Genomic DNA, 17555 nt, shown 5'->3' with positions numbered 1-17555 from the left:
CTGCCATGATGTGTGCCACCAAATAGGTTCCTGTTAGTATAGCACCCCATGGGACCTGCAGGGCATAACTCGTCACTGGGCCAGTGGTTTTGTGGGGTTGCTGTGAATGTGTTCACTCACTTCCCAGGCAGCCCCCACCTTTTTGATGACTCACCAGTGCTGGGGAAACAACCATTGCTATGGTGCCCACCTGTGTTGTGTAACTTCTGGCTAGCTGAAAACCACCTAAGTGTATTTTGTAAGTGAAAACCAGTGATTATCCTCTTCCTTACCCGGTATGAGCATTGCATCTTAAGTCAGATACAATACTCTGTGGTGACTGAAGCCTCAGGGGCGCCACATTAGGTTTGTGGAATCATGCTTATAGCAATCTATTGACTCTACTGTGCCCGCATACTCCACCGATTGTGAATGTGTCATGATTAATCTGAGATATTCTATACATTAGATGGCACAACCCCTGGAAGATTCATGCTTATAGCAATCTATTGACTCTACTGTGCCCGCATACTCCACCGATTATGAATGTGTCATGGTTAATCTGAGATATTCTATACATTAGATGGCACAACCCCTGGAAGGGTCATGCTTATAGCAATCTACTGACTCTACTGTGCCCGCATACCCCACCGATTGTGAATGTGTCATGGTTAATCTGAGATATTCTATACATTAGATGGCACAACCCCTGGAAGGTTCATGCTTATAGCAATCTATTGACTCTACTGTGCCCGCATACCCCACCGATTGTGAATGTGTCATGGTTAATCTGAGATATTCTATACATTAGATGGCACAATCCCTGGAAGGTTCATGCTTATAGCAATCTATTGACTCTACTGTGCCCGCATACCCCACCGATTGTGAATGTGTCATGGTTAATCTGAGATATTCTATACATTAGATGGCACAACCCCTGGAAGGTTCATGCTTATAGCAATCTATTGACTCTACTGTGCCCGCATACCCCACCGATTGTGAATGTGTCATGGTTAATCTGAGATATTCTATACATTAGATGGCACAATCCCTGGAAGGTTCATGCTTATAGCAATCTATTGACTCTACTGTGCCCGCATACTCCACCGATTGTGAATGTGTCATGGTTAATCTGTGATATTCCATACAACAGCATATGGAGTTCCTGTGGACTACCATGATATGTGCCACCAAATAGGCTCCTGTTTGGTCCGTGGACAGTTTTAGATATCAATATAACAGATATATCAGATCAACATGATGGCCAGAGATAATATACAATATTATTGCATAAAATATATCGCCCTTCAACAAAGAAGTCCTTTTTTTAATTACTAACGAGATGAAGGTATATTTTCCCGCCCATAATCACATTAATACAGCCACATTTGTCTTAAGCAAACGGTCTGACAATATGTCCTCCTGTAATGTGCTAAGAGCCATTTCCATTGGTCATATCTCGCAGGCACTTATCACCTAACTCGTTATGACAAGCTAATTTCACTGCTCCTCGCATATGGCTGACTTTAAATGGGTTACTTATAGCCATGATGGATGAGAGCGAGAGTAACCTCGTTTGAAGTGGCGGCTGTGGGTACAAGATCTAATTTTTGGCTGCTAATGAATTAGATTTAATTAGGGGGGTCCCTGATCAAATTGAGAGGCTGACAGTTTGACTGTACCAAGGCTTTATTTATGCGATTCTCTCCATTGTCCGCTCTACCACAAAACAAATAATGAGGTTTTCCACACCAACAAAGTGGAGTTTGGAATGTGCTCGTGTTTAACATGTTATCTGCTGGACGACATTGTTTGGTAGAATGATCGAGTGACCAAAAATCTGAAAGAAAAAAATATATAAGCAATTTTCTGGGTGATGTTCAAAATTTTTGGAAAGTTCCTCTTCATTGCTGAACTACCACCAGTGACATACCTTGAAGCTCAAGGGCCTCAATGCAAGATCTCCAACAGGGCCTCCAACTATCATCGATCTTTAATACCATTGGTCTTCTCGTATGGACAAAAAAGGACCATTCGGGCCCCCTTGGTTTTAAGACAAATCCTTTAATAGACTTTAATAGCCCATATGGCGCGGCAACTTTCGGTTGTTTCCAACCTTTATCAAGCAACTATATGTTATGCCCTAACTACTACTCTTTACCTTGACGCCAGTCCACAATAATTTCACACAATGCAAAAAAATAAGAAAAAAACATAATCTTTAACATGAACCCCCAATTTTCATGGGTTTTTAAAAATATTGGCCTTTTCATACACTGAGGAGCAAAAGGGTAACAATGTTTTGAACTATTGACTTTCAGGGTCTTTGTCTCACCATCCACTACAGCTTTGAGAGTGAGACTATTCAAGTACCCAAGATAATGGAACTCAAGCACTTTTCCAGGGAAATCTTCAGGAAAAATGCTTGAGTTTTCCACTGATTTCCATTATACTAGGGTAGGTGGATGCCCATCAAAGCATCCAATTGCTGGGTACGAGTACTGAGCACCCAAGCATTGTAGTGCCCGCTCATCACTAGTTACGAGTACCGAATACCCAAGCATGGTAGTGCTCGCTGATCACTAGTTACGAGTACCGAATACCCAAGCATGGTAGTGCTCGCTGATCACTAGTTACGAATACAGAGCACCCGAGCATGGTAGTGCCCGCTCATCACTAGTTACGAGTACAGAGCACCGCAGCATGCTAGTGCCCGCTCATCACTAGTTACGAGTACCGAATACCCAAGCATGGTAGTGCCCGCTCATCACTAGTTACGAATACAGAGCACTCGAGCATGGTAGTGCCCGCTCATCACTAGTTACGAATACAGAGCACTCGAGCATGGTAGTGCTCGCTGATCACTAGTTACGAATACAGAGCACTCGAGCATGGTAGTGCTCGCTGATCACTAGTTACGAATACAGAGCACCCGAGCATGTAAGTGCCCGCTCATCACTAGTTACGAGTACCAAGCACCCGAGCATGGTAGTGCTCGCTCATCACTAGTTATGAGTACCGAGCACCTGAGCATGGTAGTGCCCGCTCATCACTAGTTACGAGTACTGAGCACCCGAGCATGGTAGTGCCCGCTCATCACTAGTTACCAGTACCGAGCACCCGAGCATGGTAGTGCCCGCTCATCACTAGTTACGAGTACTGAGCACCTGAGCATGGTAGTGCCCGCTCATCACTAGTTACTAGTACTGAGCACCTGAGCATGGTAGTGCCCGCTCATCACTAATTACGAGTACTGAGCACCTGAGCATGGTAGTGCCCGCTCATCACTAGTTACTAGTACTGAGCACCTGAGCATGGTAGTGCCCGCTCATCACTAGTTACGAGTACTGAGCACCTGAGCATGGTAGTGCCCGCTCATCACTAGTTACGAGTACTGAGCACCTGAGCATGGTAGTGCCCGCTCATCACTAGTTACGAGTACTGAGCACCTGAGCATGGTAGTGCCCGCTCATCACTAATTACGAGTACAGAGCACCTGAGCATGGTAGTGCCCGCTCATCACTAGTTACGAGTACTGAGCACCCGAGCATGGTAGTGCTCGCTCATCACTAGTTACGAGTACAGAGCACCTGAGCATGGTAGTGCCCGCTCATCACTAGTTATGAGTACTGAGCACCCGAGCATGGTAGTGATCGCTCATCACTAGTTACGAGTACAGAGCACCCGAGCATGGTATACCCACTCATCACTAGTTACGAGTACTGAGCACCCGAGCATGGTAGTGATCGCTCATCACTAGTTACGAGTACTGAGCACCCGAGCATGGTAGTGCCCGCTCATCACTAGTTACAAGTACCGAGCACCCGAGCATGGTAGTGCTCACTCATCACTTGTTACGGGTACCGAGCACCCAAGCATGGTAGTGCCCGCTCATCACTAGTTACGAGTACAGAGCACCTGAGCATGGTAGTGCCCGCTCATCACTAGTTACCAGTACCAAGCACCCGAGCATGGTAGTGCTAACTCATCAATAGTTACGAGTCCTGAGCACCTGAGCATGGTAGTGCTCGCTCATCACTAGTTACGAGTACCGAGCACCAGAGCATAGTAGTGCCCACTCATCACTAGTTATGAGTACTGAGCACCCGAGCATGGTAGTGCTCGCTCATCATTAGTTATGAGTACTGAGGATCCGAGCATGGTAGTGCCCACTCATCACTGATTTTGAATAATATTTTAATTGTATGCGTTATTCATCATTGAATTCATACAGTTTATTATTTTCATGTATTGCATCATACTATAATAATTTCATGATGACTTAATCTTCAACCTGAAAGAACCTGTGTTCCACAAAACCACACAATGTACACCCACTTAGACTTACAATGGTTCTTAGAAATTACACAATGCCAATAAAGCCTAATTTAGTTCACTGCATGTAAAAAATAGTAGGTTAATAGTGACAGGATGCCATCCTATTACATATATAACATGTGTTAGGCTTAATTAAATCACCATACAGCCATGTAGAGCACACATTTAAAGGTTCATGGGGTTGTCCACCATTTTTAATTTTTTAATGCATGTTATTGGGACTAAAAATCACTTTTGCTATTGGGTTTCATTAAAAATCTTGCACTTTTGCCTCCTATAGCCTCTACTGATGGCTGCCGAATGACTTACTATCATTGTGACGGGTGTGTCACGGTTGACAGACAGTCATGTGGTGTTCGGCTGCAGAAGGTCGCAGCATTTGGCTACACAAACTGCTCCCTAACATTCTCTTCTACCTGCTGTGGTACAGATGGTATCCTATGTATCTTCTTTGCTGGGGGTTTATGCCTTTCCTTTTAGGACCCTGTGGATATCCATACTTTTCAGCCTCTAATCATCTTTACCTCCCCTTGTGTCCTTAAAGACTCACATTTCCCCTGGATGTTTGCTGATGATGAGGTTATATTCCTATACAGGCCTTGGATGTAAACAGTTGGCTTGTATTCATCTGAAGAAACATTGTTGTTTGTTGCTGTTTCTCTCCCTAAGTCTTCTTGGAGATAAGTTATTCGACACGTTCATTCCCCCTGTTTGTATTCCCTGTTTGTTATTTAGAGCTTAGTGGGGTTGACTAAGTGCTCATCCCATCCGTTTTTTACCTAGTTCCCAGTACAGGGTCAACCAGGGCCAGGTATCCTGCTCGGCACATACGTGTGGAACCTATCTAGAGTGGTTAGGGGAGCCAGGGGCCAGCGGAAGGATTGGTCAGGGGTCACTATCTCCCCTTTCCCTAGACTTAGGGTTTCCCTTCCCTGTTGCCATATGCAGGGTACTTCCCCATACCTAGCATAACAATTGTGGTCTGATGGGGAGCTTTAACTCTTGTATCTGCCTTTTTTCTGAACTTCTCTCTACTGATTTATGACCACAGATGACATCAAAGTTGCATGTGCAGGGAAACAAAGAGCCTGTACAAGCCAAACGGTCCAACATTTGCAATGAATCCCAATTGCAAAAATGATTTTCAACCTCAAATATATTCATTTCAGTAAAATAATAAGAAAAAATATCCTCTAAGGAACAAGTTCTATTCAGCTGTATTCTACCATCCCATCTCATATAGAGTTTCAAGGCCGAAAGTCTCCCTAGGGCCGAGGCCACACAGAGATTACTGCGATCCTCGCATGACACTCGGCTGGGGCAGGCAGCACAGCAGGAGCCGAGTGTCATGCAAGTGTCACTGTGACTGAGGTCCGATCGTGCTATCGGACCACAGCTGCGGGAGGCGGGCCAGAACTGAGGAGGGGTGGTCAGGCACAGAGGAAGGGCGGGCCAGCGCTAAGGAGGGGCAGGCCAGTGCTGAGGAGGGTCGGACCGGCGCTGCGGAGGGGAGGGATTTATCTCCCTCTCTCTTCCGTTGCCGGCTATTGCCATTCTCGCTCTGCACTCGCAATATATCGGTGTACCGCGAGTGCAGTGCGGTTTTTCTCTCGCCCCATAGACTTGAATGGGTGCGAGAGAAACAATGATCACATTGCACCCACAGCATGCTGCGATTATTTTCTCGGTCCGATTAGGGTTGAGAAAATAATCGCTCATGGGTGCTGACACATAGAGTAATATTGGTCCGAGTGGAATGCGATGTTTTATCGCATTCCACTTGCTCCAATTTTCATGCCGTGTGTCCTAGGCCTAATAGTAAGGTCAGCTAGATCAGCCTTCAGTCTAATATTTATGGGGGTCTTCAAACGCTCCCACGACAGATGATGTTGGGTGAAAGTAGGATCCAACATGGTGGATTTCCAATGACCGATCCTCTTGCTTTTTGGCATGTAACTAGTTGCCAAAAAGCTTGACAGCATCGATGGAGAAGTCAGGGGAAGAGAGATGTCGGCTGATCATTCGATTAACACCTATATATTGTTTAAATTAAGTTTTTGTGTTTCATGTATTTAAAAAAAATGCCAATTTTTTTCATATGACTATCTGTATTAAAAAAGAATGAATATTAACTTGGAATTTTCACACTGGTCACAAGAGATTTTTTTAGACACACTTCTTGTCCTTTAAGGAAGACTTTTCAGCAGTCTCATTATCATCACAGGCAGGATTACGATAACATGTAACACCTTTTTTACACAGCTGATAACACAGCATCTACCAATCACAGAAACAATGTCACATCTGATCCTGCTCCACCTCCTTTCACAATGACATTTGCACATGATCATTAGAAGCTTCAATACAATTTGGGTCTGAGTCTATTGCTGTTAATGTACATGTTGATTTCCTGAAATAACAGAAGTAAGAGTCTAACAAAACCCCAGTGGCCAATGTGAGAATTGCAAGATATCTAATTTTTCTTTTTAATAAAGATTGTGATACAGGATAAAAAAATATGGCCAGAAATATTTGAAAATGAAATTTACAGGGAACCTGTCACCAGATTTTTGACATTCTAAACTAAAACTGTGCTACATTCTATAAAGCCCCTGTAGACCCCAAAAATACCTTTATAAAATCTCCCGCCCTGTATGTAAATTGTTCGGTCCGATGGGGATCTTAATCTGCGCCTCTTGTCCCTCCTTTCGCTCTCCTCTTGTGCTGATTGAAGTGGATGATGTCTCGGACGCCATCCACGTAGGCAGGCAAAATGTTAATATTCCAGGCTCGCGCAAACGCAGTTCATTCTGCCTTATTTCAGGCAAAGCTGAAAACATAGGTGCGCCTGCGCGAACCGGCGAGTTTTCTGCGCAGGCGCAAGATTCTGCCCGGTGATGTGGATGAATGGATGATGTCATCCACATCGCCGCGTAAAATCTTGTGGCTGTGCAGAAAACTTGCCGGTTCACGCAGGTGCAACTATGTTTTCGTCTCTGGCCTCAACAGGGCAGAGCGAACAGCGCTTGCGCGAGCCGGGAATATGTATGTACAAAGACAAGACTTTGCCCACTTACGTTTATGGTTTCCGAGGCATAGGAGGCGTCAAAAGCACAGGAGGAGGGTGAAAGGAGGGACAGGAGGTGCAGATTAGGACGCCCATTGGACAGGACGGTTTACTTACATGGCAGGAGATTTTACAAAAGTATTTTTGGGGTCTACAGGGGGGATGAGGGGTAACGTGCCACTTTATAGACTGCAGTACAAGCGCTGCTTAAGTTGCTAGTTTTAGTTTAGAAGGCCAAAATCTGGTGAGAGGTTCCCTTTAAGACAAAAGCTTGAGTTAGGCAATAGGTTGGTTTCTGATGTCACGATCCATTTATACCCGTTGACCAAGAACTGAGATTTCATATAAATAAGGGGTCTCAATTACACTCAGTCTTAATTGGAGAGCTTCTTTGGGTTTTTATTATGGGCTATGAACGAAAGGATTTTCCACCAGGTTGTATAGTGTATTCGCTTCCAACCAAATCATTCCCGATGATGACCTCCATGACCCGTCTCATGACCACAGGTTCGGAATCTTAGGATAGGTCAGTGCACCTTAATATCATGAGATATCCTTCAAGTTCTGATCGCTAGATCGTAATATTCCATCAATGTTTAGGTAATGAAGCTAATCTAGCATGTTTTTCTGCTTTTATTACTTTTATTCTTTATGCTTTTCTATTTATTTCCATTTTTGTCCATGCTACTAGACGTATTTTCTTCCCAAAGATAGAAATCCAAGAACAATTATTGCCCAAATGATGAATATTTATAAAGTCGCTGCGCGCATCAGCTGATATATCCATCCGCAGCGACGACTGAAAAGAAATACACGTTATCTCCTTTAATATTCTCGCCCTGCTAAAGAAATGCAGAAACCACAGCCAGAGAGAGATTTAATAAAAGAAGCAGGATGCCAAGAGTCAGATAGATAATCACTTCATTACAACAGTCCTTTCACAATACTAATGCTGGGCGGACTGCAGAGCAAATAATTCACAACTAGAATGCCAAACACCGTATACAGGGAAATATCGCTTACTGTGCTAGTTTAATAAATCCGCACAGTTTTATAAAAAAAAATATAAATACTAAAGTACAATTTATATAAACTAAAATATAAAATACTAAATTATAATTTATATAAACTAAAATATAAAACACTAAAATATAATTTATAGAACTAAACTAAGAAATAAAATACTAAAGTATAATTTATATAAATAAACTAAAATATAAAATATTAAAATATAATTTATAGAAATAAACTAAGAAATAAAATACTAAAATATAATTTATATAAAGAAACTAAAATATAAAATACTGAAGTGTAATTTATATAAACTAAAATATAAAATACTAAAGTATAAATTATATAAATAAACTAACATATAAAATACTAATATATTATTTACATAAATTAGAATATAAAATACAAAAGAAAATATAATTTATATAAAATAATTTATATAAAGAAACTAAAATATAAAATACTAAAATATAATTTATATAACCTAAAATATAAAATATTAAAATATAATTTATAGAAATAAACTAAGATATAAAATACTAAAATATAATTTATATAACCTAAAATATAAAATATTAAAATATAATTTATAGAAATAAACTAAGATATAAAATACTAAAATATAATTTATATAATGAAACTAAAATATAAAATACTGAACTATAATTTATATAAACTAAAATATAAAATGCTAAAGTATAATTTATAAAAATAAACTAAAATATAAAATATTAAAATATAATTTATATAAATAAACTAACATATAAAATACTAATATATTATTTACATAAATTAGAATATAAAATACAAAAGAAAATATAATTTATATAAACTAAGATATAAAATACTAAAAATAATTTATATAAAGAAACTAAAATATAAAATGCAATTTATATAAAGAAACATATATAATACTAAAATATAATTTATATAAACTAAAATATAAAATATTAAAATATAATTTAAAGAAATAAACTAAGATATAAAATACTAAAATATAATTTATATAACCTAAGATATAAAATACTAAAATATAATTTATATAAAGAAACTAAAATATAAAATACTGAAGTAAAATTTATATAAACTAAAATATAAAATACTAAAGTATAATTTATATAAACTAAAATATAAAATATTTAAATTTAATTTATATAAATAAACTAACATCTAAAATACTAATATATTATTTCCATAAACTAGAATATAAAATACAAAAGAAAATTTATATAAAAAAGTAAAATATAATTTATATAAACTAAAATATCAAATACTAAAATATTATTTATATAAACTAAAATATAAAATACTAAAATATAATTTATATAAATAAAATACAAAAAAATTATATAAGCTAAAATATAAAATATTAGGTTCATAAGTGCAAAAACCCTACCTAATTGTGTTATGCTTTTGAATATTTACAGCCATTTCTGAATAATAATAATAATAACAATAATTATTAGTATTGTTATTATTATTATTATTATTATTATTATTTATTAATAATAAGAAAAAATATCATGTGATGTAATAGGAAAGACTGGTGCATTCCCTGCCTCTGTTTTTATTTAGGCTATAATAGTCTCTTCTGATTGGCTGCACTATATCATGTGATATAATCGAAATTACTGCTCCATTCCCTAGCTCTGCTTTTATACAGGCTATGGTAATCCCTACTGATTGGCTGCACTATATCATGCAATGTATTAGAAATGACGGCTGCATTTCCTGCCTTTGCTTTTATACAGGCTATGATAGTTGCTACTGATTGGGTGCACTACATCATGTGATATATTAGAAATTGCATTCCCTGCCTCTGCTTTTATACAGGCTATGATAGTCCCTCTTGATTGGCTCAACTATATCATGTCATGTAATTGAAATGACTGCTGCATTCCCTACCTCTGCTTTTATACAGGCTAGGATAGTTGCTACTGATTGGGTGCACTACATCATGTGATATATTAGAAATTACATTTCCTGCCTCTGCTTTTATACAGGCTATGATAGTCCCTATTGATTGGCTGAACTATATCATGTCATGTAATTGAAATGACTGCTCCATTTCCTGCCTCTGCTTTTATACAGGCTAGGATAGTTCCTATTGATTGGTTGCACTATGTCAGGTGATGTAATGGAAATGACTGCTGCATTCCCTGCCTGTGCTTTTATATTGTCATGTATTTTTTATTTTTAGTGATTTGTGATGTTTGAATCTCAAAGTCTTCAAATTTTCATAAAATGCTACACGTCTTTTTCATTTGTATTAGCCAATTGTATATGACCCACAAAAAAAACCCAGAAAACATGTCATTAGAGCAGATCTGTTAAAGGAGAGTTAAAAGAGAGATAGGGGCCCAGAAGCTAAAGTTTCTCTATCATTAATTTATTACTCTGACACCTTTCGGCTTCCAAGCTTCTTATTTTGAAAGAACCTAATCTTGTGTGAATAGAGAATGGCAGAGAGCTGCAGGCTGCAATTACAGGATAATTAGGCCTGGCCTCACCTAATGATGGATACCAGCCCTCAGCTTAAAGTGGGTCTTGTCACACACTAATAGGGGGACAGGATTCTCCACTTGAGACTGAAGGATTGTTATCTTATCTGGATATAATCTTGTTAAAGTGCCTTTGGTGAAGTGATGAAAGGGCTGTGCTTATTTTTGCCTTGGATGGTTAAGTTACCTTTAACCCATTATGGGAACAGATTAGGTCATCCTGGGTAATAAGGAGGCATGCAAATTATTCATGGGCAAAGGTATGCAATATAATAGGTAAAACTGACTAGGGTGGGTGAATATTAAAGCATTCTACGGACAAAAGATAAGATTTATATACAACTCACCCATATACCGTATTTTTCGTTTTATAAGACGCACTGGATTATAAGACGCACCCCAAATTTAGAGATAAAAAAAAGTAAAGAAAAAAAAAAAAGGGGTCCGTCTTATACTCCAGTGTTGTGTTACCGGAGGGGAGGCGGCAGTGGTCGTCGAGTGGAGTCACAGGAGAAAGGGGTGGTGTTTGCGGCGTCTATGCTGGCAGCGGAAACTGCGGTGGCTGTATGGAGCAGTCCGGTATGACGGGTGTCCCAGATGCTCTGTTGACGGTTCGGGCTTCAAAGAAATGGCACCCGGAGTGGCGCGTGCGTAGATGGAGCTCTCAACCGAGAGCTCCATCTGCACATGCGCTGACTCTGTGCGCCATCGTTTGAAGTCAGAGCATCTGGGACACTCGCTGCACAGCCACCGCAGCTTCCACTGCCAGCATGGCCACCGTAGCCCGTGCCGCCTGCCTGCCCTCACAGACAACCAGCCGGCCACCCTACTTCCTGCACAGAGAGGCAGCTGGCCACACAGAGAGGCAGCCGGTTAGGCCAGCCGCCAGCACAGAGAGGCAGCCAACTGCCCACCGGCCTGCCCGCACAGAGAGGAACCGGCCTCCCGCACAGATAGCCGTCTGCACAGAGAGACAGCTGGCCACCCACCTTCCCACACAGAGAGGCAGCCAGCCACACTGAGAGGCAGCCGCCCGGCCGCCCACACAGAGAGGCAGCCAACCGCCCACCTGCCTACCCACACAGAGAGGCAGCAAACTGCCCACCTGCCTACCCACACAGAGAGGCAGCCAACCGCCCACCTGCCTACCCACACAGAGAGGCAGCCAACCGCCCACCTGCCTACCCACACAGAGAGGCAACCAACCGCCCACCTGCCTACCCACACAGAGAGGCAGCCAACCGCCCACCTGCCTGCCCAAACAGAGAAGCAGCCAACCGCACAGAGAGGCAGCCAGCTGCCCGCACAAACAGGCACCCGCACAGACAGCCGCCCGCACAGAGAGGCAGACGGCCTTCCGCGCCAATTCTCTACCTCCCGGTAAGCTAATTACCTAAATTACCTAAGAATTAAGGAATTTTATACTTTTGGTAATATTTAAAGAGGACCTATGACTTGTCGTAAATGATTAATTTTATTAGCCCGGCATAAGAGCTGCTGTTTACCTGAATCCGGCGCAGTTTTTCTTTCCCTCTAGCGCCTCTCTGTTCCTGAGATATGACCTCCTCTTTCCTATGCATAAATCTATTATTTTTAGCCAAGTGGGCGTGGTCTTCATTTTATTTCTTTTTAGGGTTCTTCTTGAGTTGGCTAAAAAAATAGATACAGTAGAGGGAAGAGGGGAATGGAAAGGAGCAGGAACAAAAAATGGACAAAGCCAGGTTCGGGTGGACATCGGTATTTTAAAAATTGATATATTTATGGCAAGTGAAAAGTCCTCTTTAAGTATATTTAAATTATAGTATCTTTAATTATTCCCAAACATTAGCTCTTTATAGTCCTCACATTCACATTGCACAAGATCTTGTTTTATTCCTCCTTTTTCAAGACTTCTCTCATGCTGCACCCGGGCACTGGAATTTCCCTGTGTCTTACCTATATCTATTTAGAAAAACATACATTCTAACATATAATGAGTGTAATTTTTCAACTAATCCAAAAACACAAATGTATGCTTGTTACGCATCTCTTACATTACTCTTTCTATGATTGGCATATTAGAGTCTAACTTTGTACTAATCTCAAAGTGCATCATCAGCTCCTGATTTTTCTGAATTTCCTGGACTCCAATGCAAAATCTGCAGCAGCTTTCATGGCGTTTATAAAACTGGTGTCTTCGAATTTTGGAAAGGGGCCTTTAGGTCCTATCATGAATCATGGCTCAGGCAACCCTTTCAGCTACACCCTTGGCCAATTGTATACATTCCCTCTTCTTGTTTCCAAGATTTCATAGTTTAGATTGTAAACTGGTTTGGGTAGTGTTCCCCTTATCCTTTTTTTTTTTTGCTCTATTTGCCTACTTGTTGTATTTATTTGTCATTGTTGAGACACCACCAAAGAAAATATTGTCACCTAAAATGATTGTTTTTTTTTAAATAATAATAAATTAAAATGCTGATATTATTATTATTATTATTATTATTATTATTATTATTATTATTATTATTATTATTATTATTATTATTATTATTATTACTATTATTATTATTACCTTTAATATTATTTATATTATTTATATATATAATATTAATAATAATATAATATTGATAATATATTAGTTATATTATTATATTTATTTATATATATCATATACAAAATTATATAATATAATTATATATTATTATATCATTTTTTTATATATATACATATATATATATATATATATATATATATATATATATATATATATATATATATAATTTTCTATATACTATATATATAAATATAATAATAATATAACTAATATAACCAATAAACATACACACACATTTTATATATATATATATATATATATATATATATATATGTATATATATATATATATATATATATATATATATATATATATATACATACAGTACAGACCAAACGTTTGGACACACCTTCTCATCTCTAGAACAACTGTTAAGAGGAGACTTTGTGCAGCAGCCTTCATGGTAAAATAGCTGCTAGGAAACCACTGCTAAGGACAGGCAACAAGCAGAAGAGGTTTGTTTGGGCTAAAGAACACAAGGAATGGACATTAGACCAGTGGAAATCTGTGCTTTGGTCTAATGAGTCCAAATTTGAGATCTTTGGATCCAACCACCGTGTCTTTGTAGAAAAGGTGAACGGATGGACTCTACATGGCTGGTTCCCACCGTGAAGCATGGAGGAGGAGGTGTGATTGAAGGCATACTGAACCAGCATGGCTACCACAGCATCTTGCAGCGGCGTGCTATTCCATCCGGTTTGCGTTTAGTTGGACCATCATTTATTTTTCAACAGGACAATGACCCCAAACACACCTCCAGGCTGTGTAAGGGCTATCTGACTAAGAAGGAGAGTGATGGGGTGCTACGCCAGATGACCTGGCCTCCACAGTCACCAGACCTGAACCCAATCGAGATGGTTTGGGGTGAGCTGGACCGCAGAGTGAAGGCAAAAGGGTCAACAAGTGCTAAGCATCTCTGGGAACTCCTTCACGACTGTTGGAAAACCATTTCCGGTGACTACCTCTTGAAGCTCATCAAGAGAATCCCAAGAGTGTGCAAAGTAGTAATCAAAGCAAAAGGTGGCTACTGTGAAGAACCTAGAATATAAGACATATTTTCAGTTGTTTCACACTTTTTCAAGTATTTAATTCCACATCTTTTAATTCATAGTTTTGATGTCTTTTATGTGAATCTACAATTATCAGAGTTATGAAAATAAAGAAAACTCTTTGAATGAGAAGGTGTGTCCAAACATTTGGTTTGTACTGTATATATATATATATATGTACATATATACATATAATAAATATGTATATAATATACATATAATACTAAATAATATATACTATACTATATATATAATACTAAATATATATCAATAAATATAATATTAATATAATTAGCTATATATGTAAATATAATATTATACAATAATATAATGTATGATATTAATAAAATAATATATGAAATAATATAATAATATATTATAATATAATCAGTAGTATATTATAATAATATATAACAAACATAATATATTATAATAATATAATATTATAATAAATATATTCATATAATAGTATGATAAATTAATATATTATTAATATAATATATAAATATAATATTCCGATTATTGTTGTTATTATTATTATGATGATGATGATGATGATGAAAAAGAAGCAGATCAAGAACAAAAATTTGATACAATTTTCTGCCATTCTGTTTTCCAACACCTGTTATTTTTGCAAATTTTCAGGCATTATGATATACCACCCTAATTTAGAGAACATCATCCATTGTCCTAAATATATAAAGATTAGGGCTGACCTAGTGTTTTGAGTAGACACGAATGCTGCATCAACAATGCGAGCAAACGAGTTGCTACTCCCCAGCTAATTAATTTTCCGTTTTACAGTACTCGGTGTCCCCCCTCCGATTCTACTTTGCTGATCTGTGTTTACCTTGCCTCTAATGACATTGGCCTCCTCCTATTCGGGGGACAGTTCACACCGGTCTCTGCAGAATTGGTTCTGAAATTCTTTCCTTAATCCAAACACTTAATTGTTTTCCTAAGGCCAATTTAGCACCCACATCAGTTTGGTTTGTATCGGAGCCAGCAGTTTTATAGCATCACAGGGCATCAAAGTCATTGGAATAGTTGAGTGGTCGGTCGACAGCATACGAAGAATGTATAGGGAGTGGGACAACTGATGGTTCTTCCAGTCAAAAAATCTACAATGGCACATCAAATGTGTAATGTTTTGCGCTATAGAGATGTGAGCCATCTGTGTGCTGACAAATGTGCCAAATTATTGTGGAGGTATTTTACAAAGAAACAATATACCATGTTTGTAATATAGCATCCAATAGACCATGACATTGTTTTTGTGCTGTAGATGCATATGTGAAACCATAGACTTCTGTGGGTGTTGTATTCTGACTCTGTACTCAGACTGGTACTGAGCCAAAAATGGTGATTTACGCCTTAGCTTAGGGATTAGCCAGTCTTCTTCAGGGATGTAGAGTGCAGTTCATGGACCAAATCTACGCCTTAGCTCAAGGATCTGCAGTCTTCTTCAAGGGTTTAGCTTGAGGCTCATGGACCTAATCTACACCTTAGGGACTAGCAGTCTTCTTCAAGGGTTTATCTTGAAGCTCATCGACCCAATTTATGACTTAGCTTAGGGATCCGGTCTTCTTCATGGGTGTAGCTTGAAGCTCATGGACCTCTATGCCTTAGCTCAGGGACCAGAAGTCTTCTTCATGGGTTTAGCTTGAAGCTCATGGACCCAATCTACCTTAGCTCATGAATCAACAGCAGTCTTCTTCATGGGTTTAGCTTGAAACTTATAGACCCAATCTACTCAGCTCAGGGACCCCAGAAGTCTTCTTCAGGGGTGTAGCTTGAAGCTCATAGACCCAATCTATGTCTTAGCTCATGGACCCAATCTATGCCTTAACTCAGGGTTCAACAGTCTTCTTCAGGATTGTAGCTTGAAGCTCATAGACCCAATCTATACCTTAGCTCAAAGATCAAGCAGTCTTCTTCAGGCATTAAGCTTAAAGCTTTTGGACCCAACCTTCTTCATGGGTTTAGCTTGAAGATCATGGACCCAATCTACGCCTTAACTGAGGCATCAGCAGCCTTCTTCAGGGGTGTAGCTTGAAATTCATAAACTCAATGGAAAATCTCAAACATGGAACAAAACTATCACAAGTCTTTTACAAAATTGGTATCCTCATATGGGCCAAAAGTACCATTTTGGCTCCCCTAAGCTTCAAGGCCTGGGTACACCTACTATAATTACATCCCTTGGCCCCTGGTGCTCCTCCTATTATGAAGCTACCAATTCCGTCATGCCCTGACACCCTGTGGCTATTAGAAGTTATAATTTTGCGATAGCTGAAGTAACGAAAGTTACCTTAGTGTCTACTGTTAATACAAATTAAAATTTAATACCAAAACAAAGAGTATAAATTACATCAGATCCATAGCAAACTTTTAAAGTCAACGAATCACTATAGTCAGAAGTCATTAACACGAAAAGTCATCTATCCAGGAATTTAGGGTAGCAAGGCGACAGTCACATATTGACCTTGGTACTCGAGAGGACCCAAATTAAATGGCACAAAGTAGACAAAGGTCCCATTACAGGGCTTGTATTATGGTCAAGGATACTCAAATTATTTTCTGCCGACACCTAAATAATTAAGATTAAAGATAAGCGGACCAGTGGAGGTTCAGTTCGGCGGGTTCAGTCGGAGTTTAGATACGGTTCAGTTTGGGACTTTAGGACCCGGACTTGACCGGAACCCTAATGGTAGTCACTAATTGGGCAGTTTGGGAAACTGACCACATGCAGTCAGCCACAAACAGATCACTTCCAGGGGCAGGTAGGCAGGTTTTTTCCATTCTTTTAGTATGGTACACGCTGTTGTTACCCCCAGTGCGAGCCAATCAAATACTGAAAGCAGCTCGCAGTGGGCTGAGCACCGAGCACAGCAATGCTCACGCAAGTGGTTTGCAGACGTAAAGCATCCAAACTCTATTTTTTGGGGAAAGTCTGTGTTTGGTACAAACACCGACAAACGATCCTTGGGTTCTCTCATCTCTAATTGCGATAGAAA

General features: G+C 39.1%; 1 protein-coding gene and 1 long non-coding RNA gene across 3 annotated transcripts in view; one reads left to right on the top strand and one right to left on the bottom strand.

The window, feature by feature from the left end:
* The window catches only part of LMX1B (LIM homeobox transcription factor 1 beta), a 252598-nt gene that overhangs the window by 121654 nt on the left and 113389 nt on the right, over positions 1 to 17555 (bottom strand). The window lies entirely within an intron of this gene.
* LOC142250650 (uncharacterized) overlaps positions 12057 to 17555 on the top strand; it is a 58880-nt gene continuing 53381 nt past the window's right edge. The window contains exon 1 of the long non-coding RNA XR_012725247.1: positions 12057 to 12276. This is a non-coding gene — a long non-coding RNA (uncharacterized LOC142250650). The remainder of the gene's footprint in view (positions 12277 to 17555) is intronic.

The sequence above is a fragment of the Anomaloglossus baeobatrachus genome, chromosome 9 (genome assembly GCF_048569485.1).
Source record: "Anomaloglossus baeobatrachus isolate aAnoBae1 chromosome 9, aAnoBae1.hap1, whole genome shotgun sequence".
NCBI lineage: Eukaryota > Metazoa > Chordata > Amphibia > Anura > Aromobatidae > Anomaloglossus > Anomaloglossus baeobatrachus.
The sequence above is the reverse complement of the archived record's forward strand: the minus strand, read 5'-3'. Positions and strand labels throughout refer to the sequence as shown.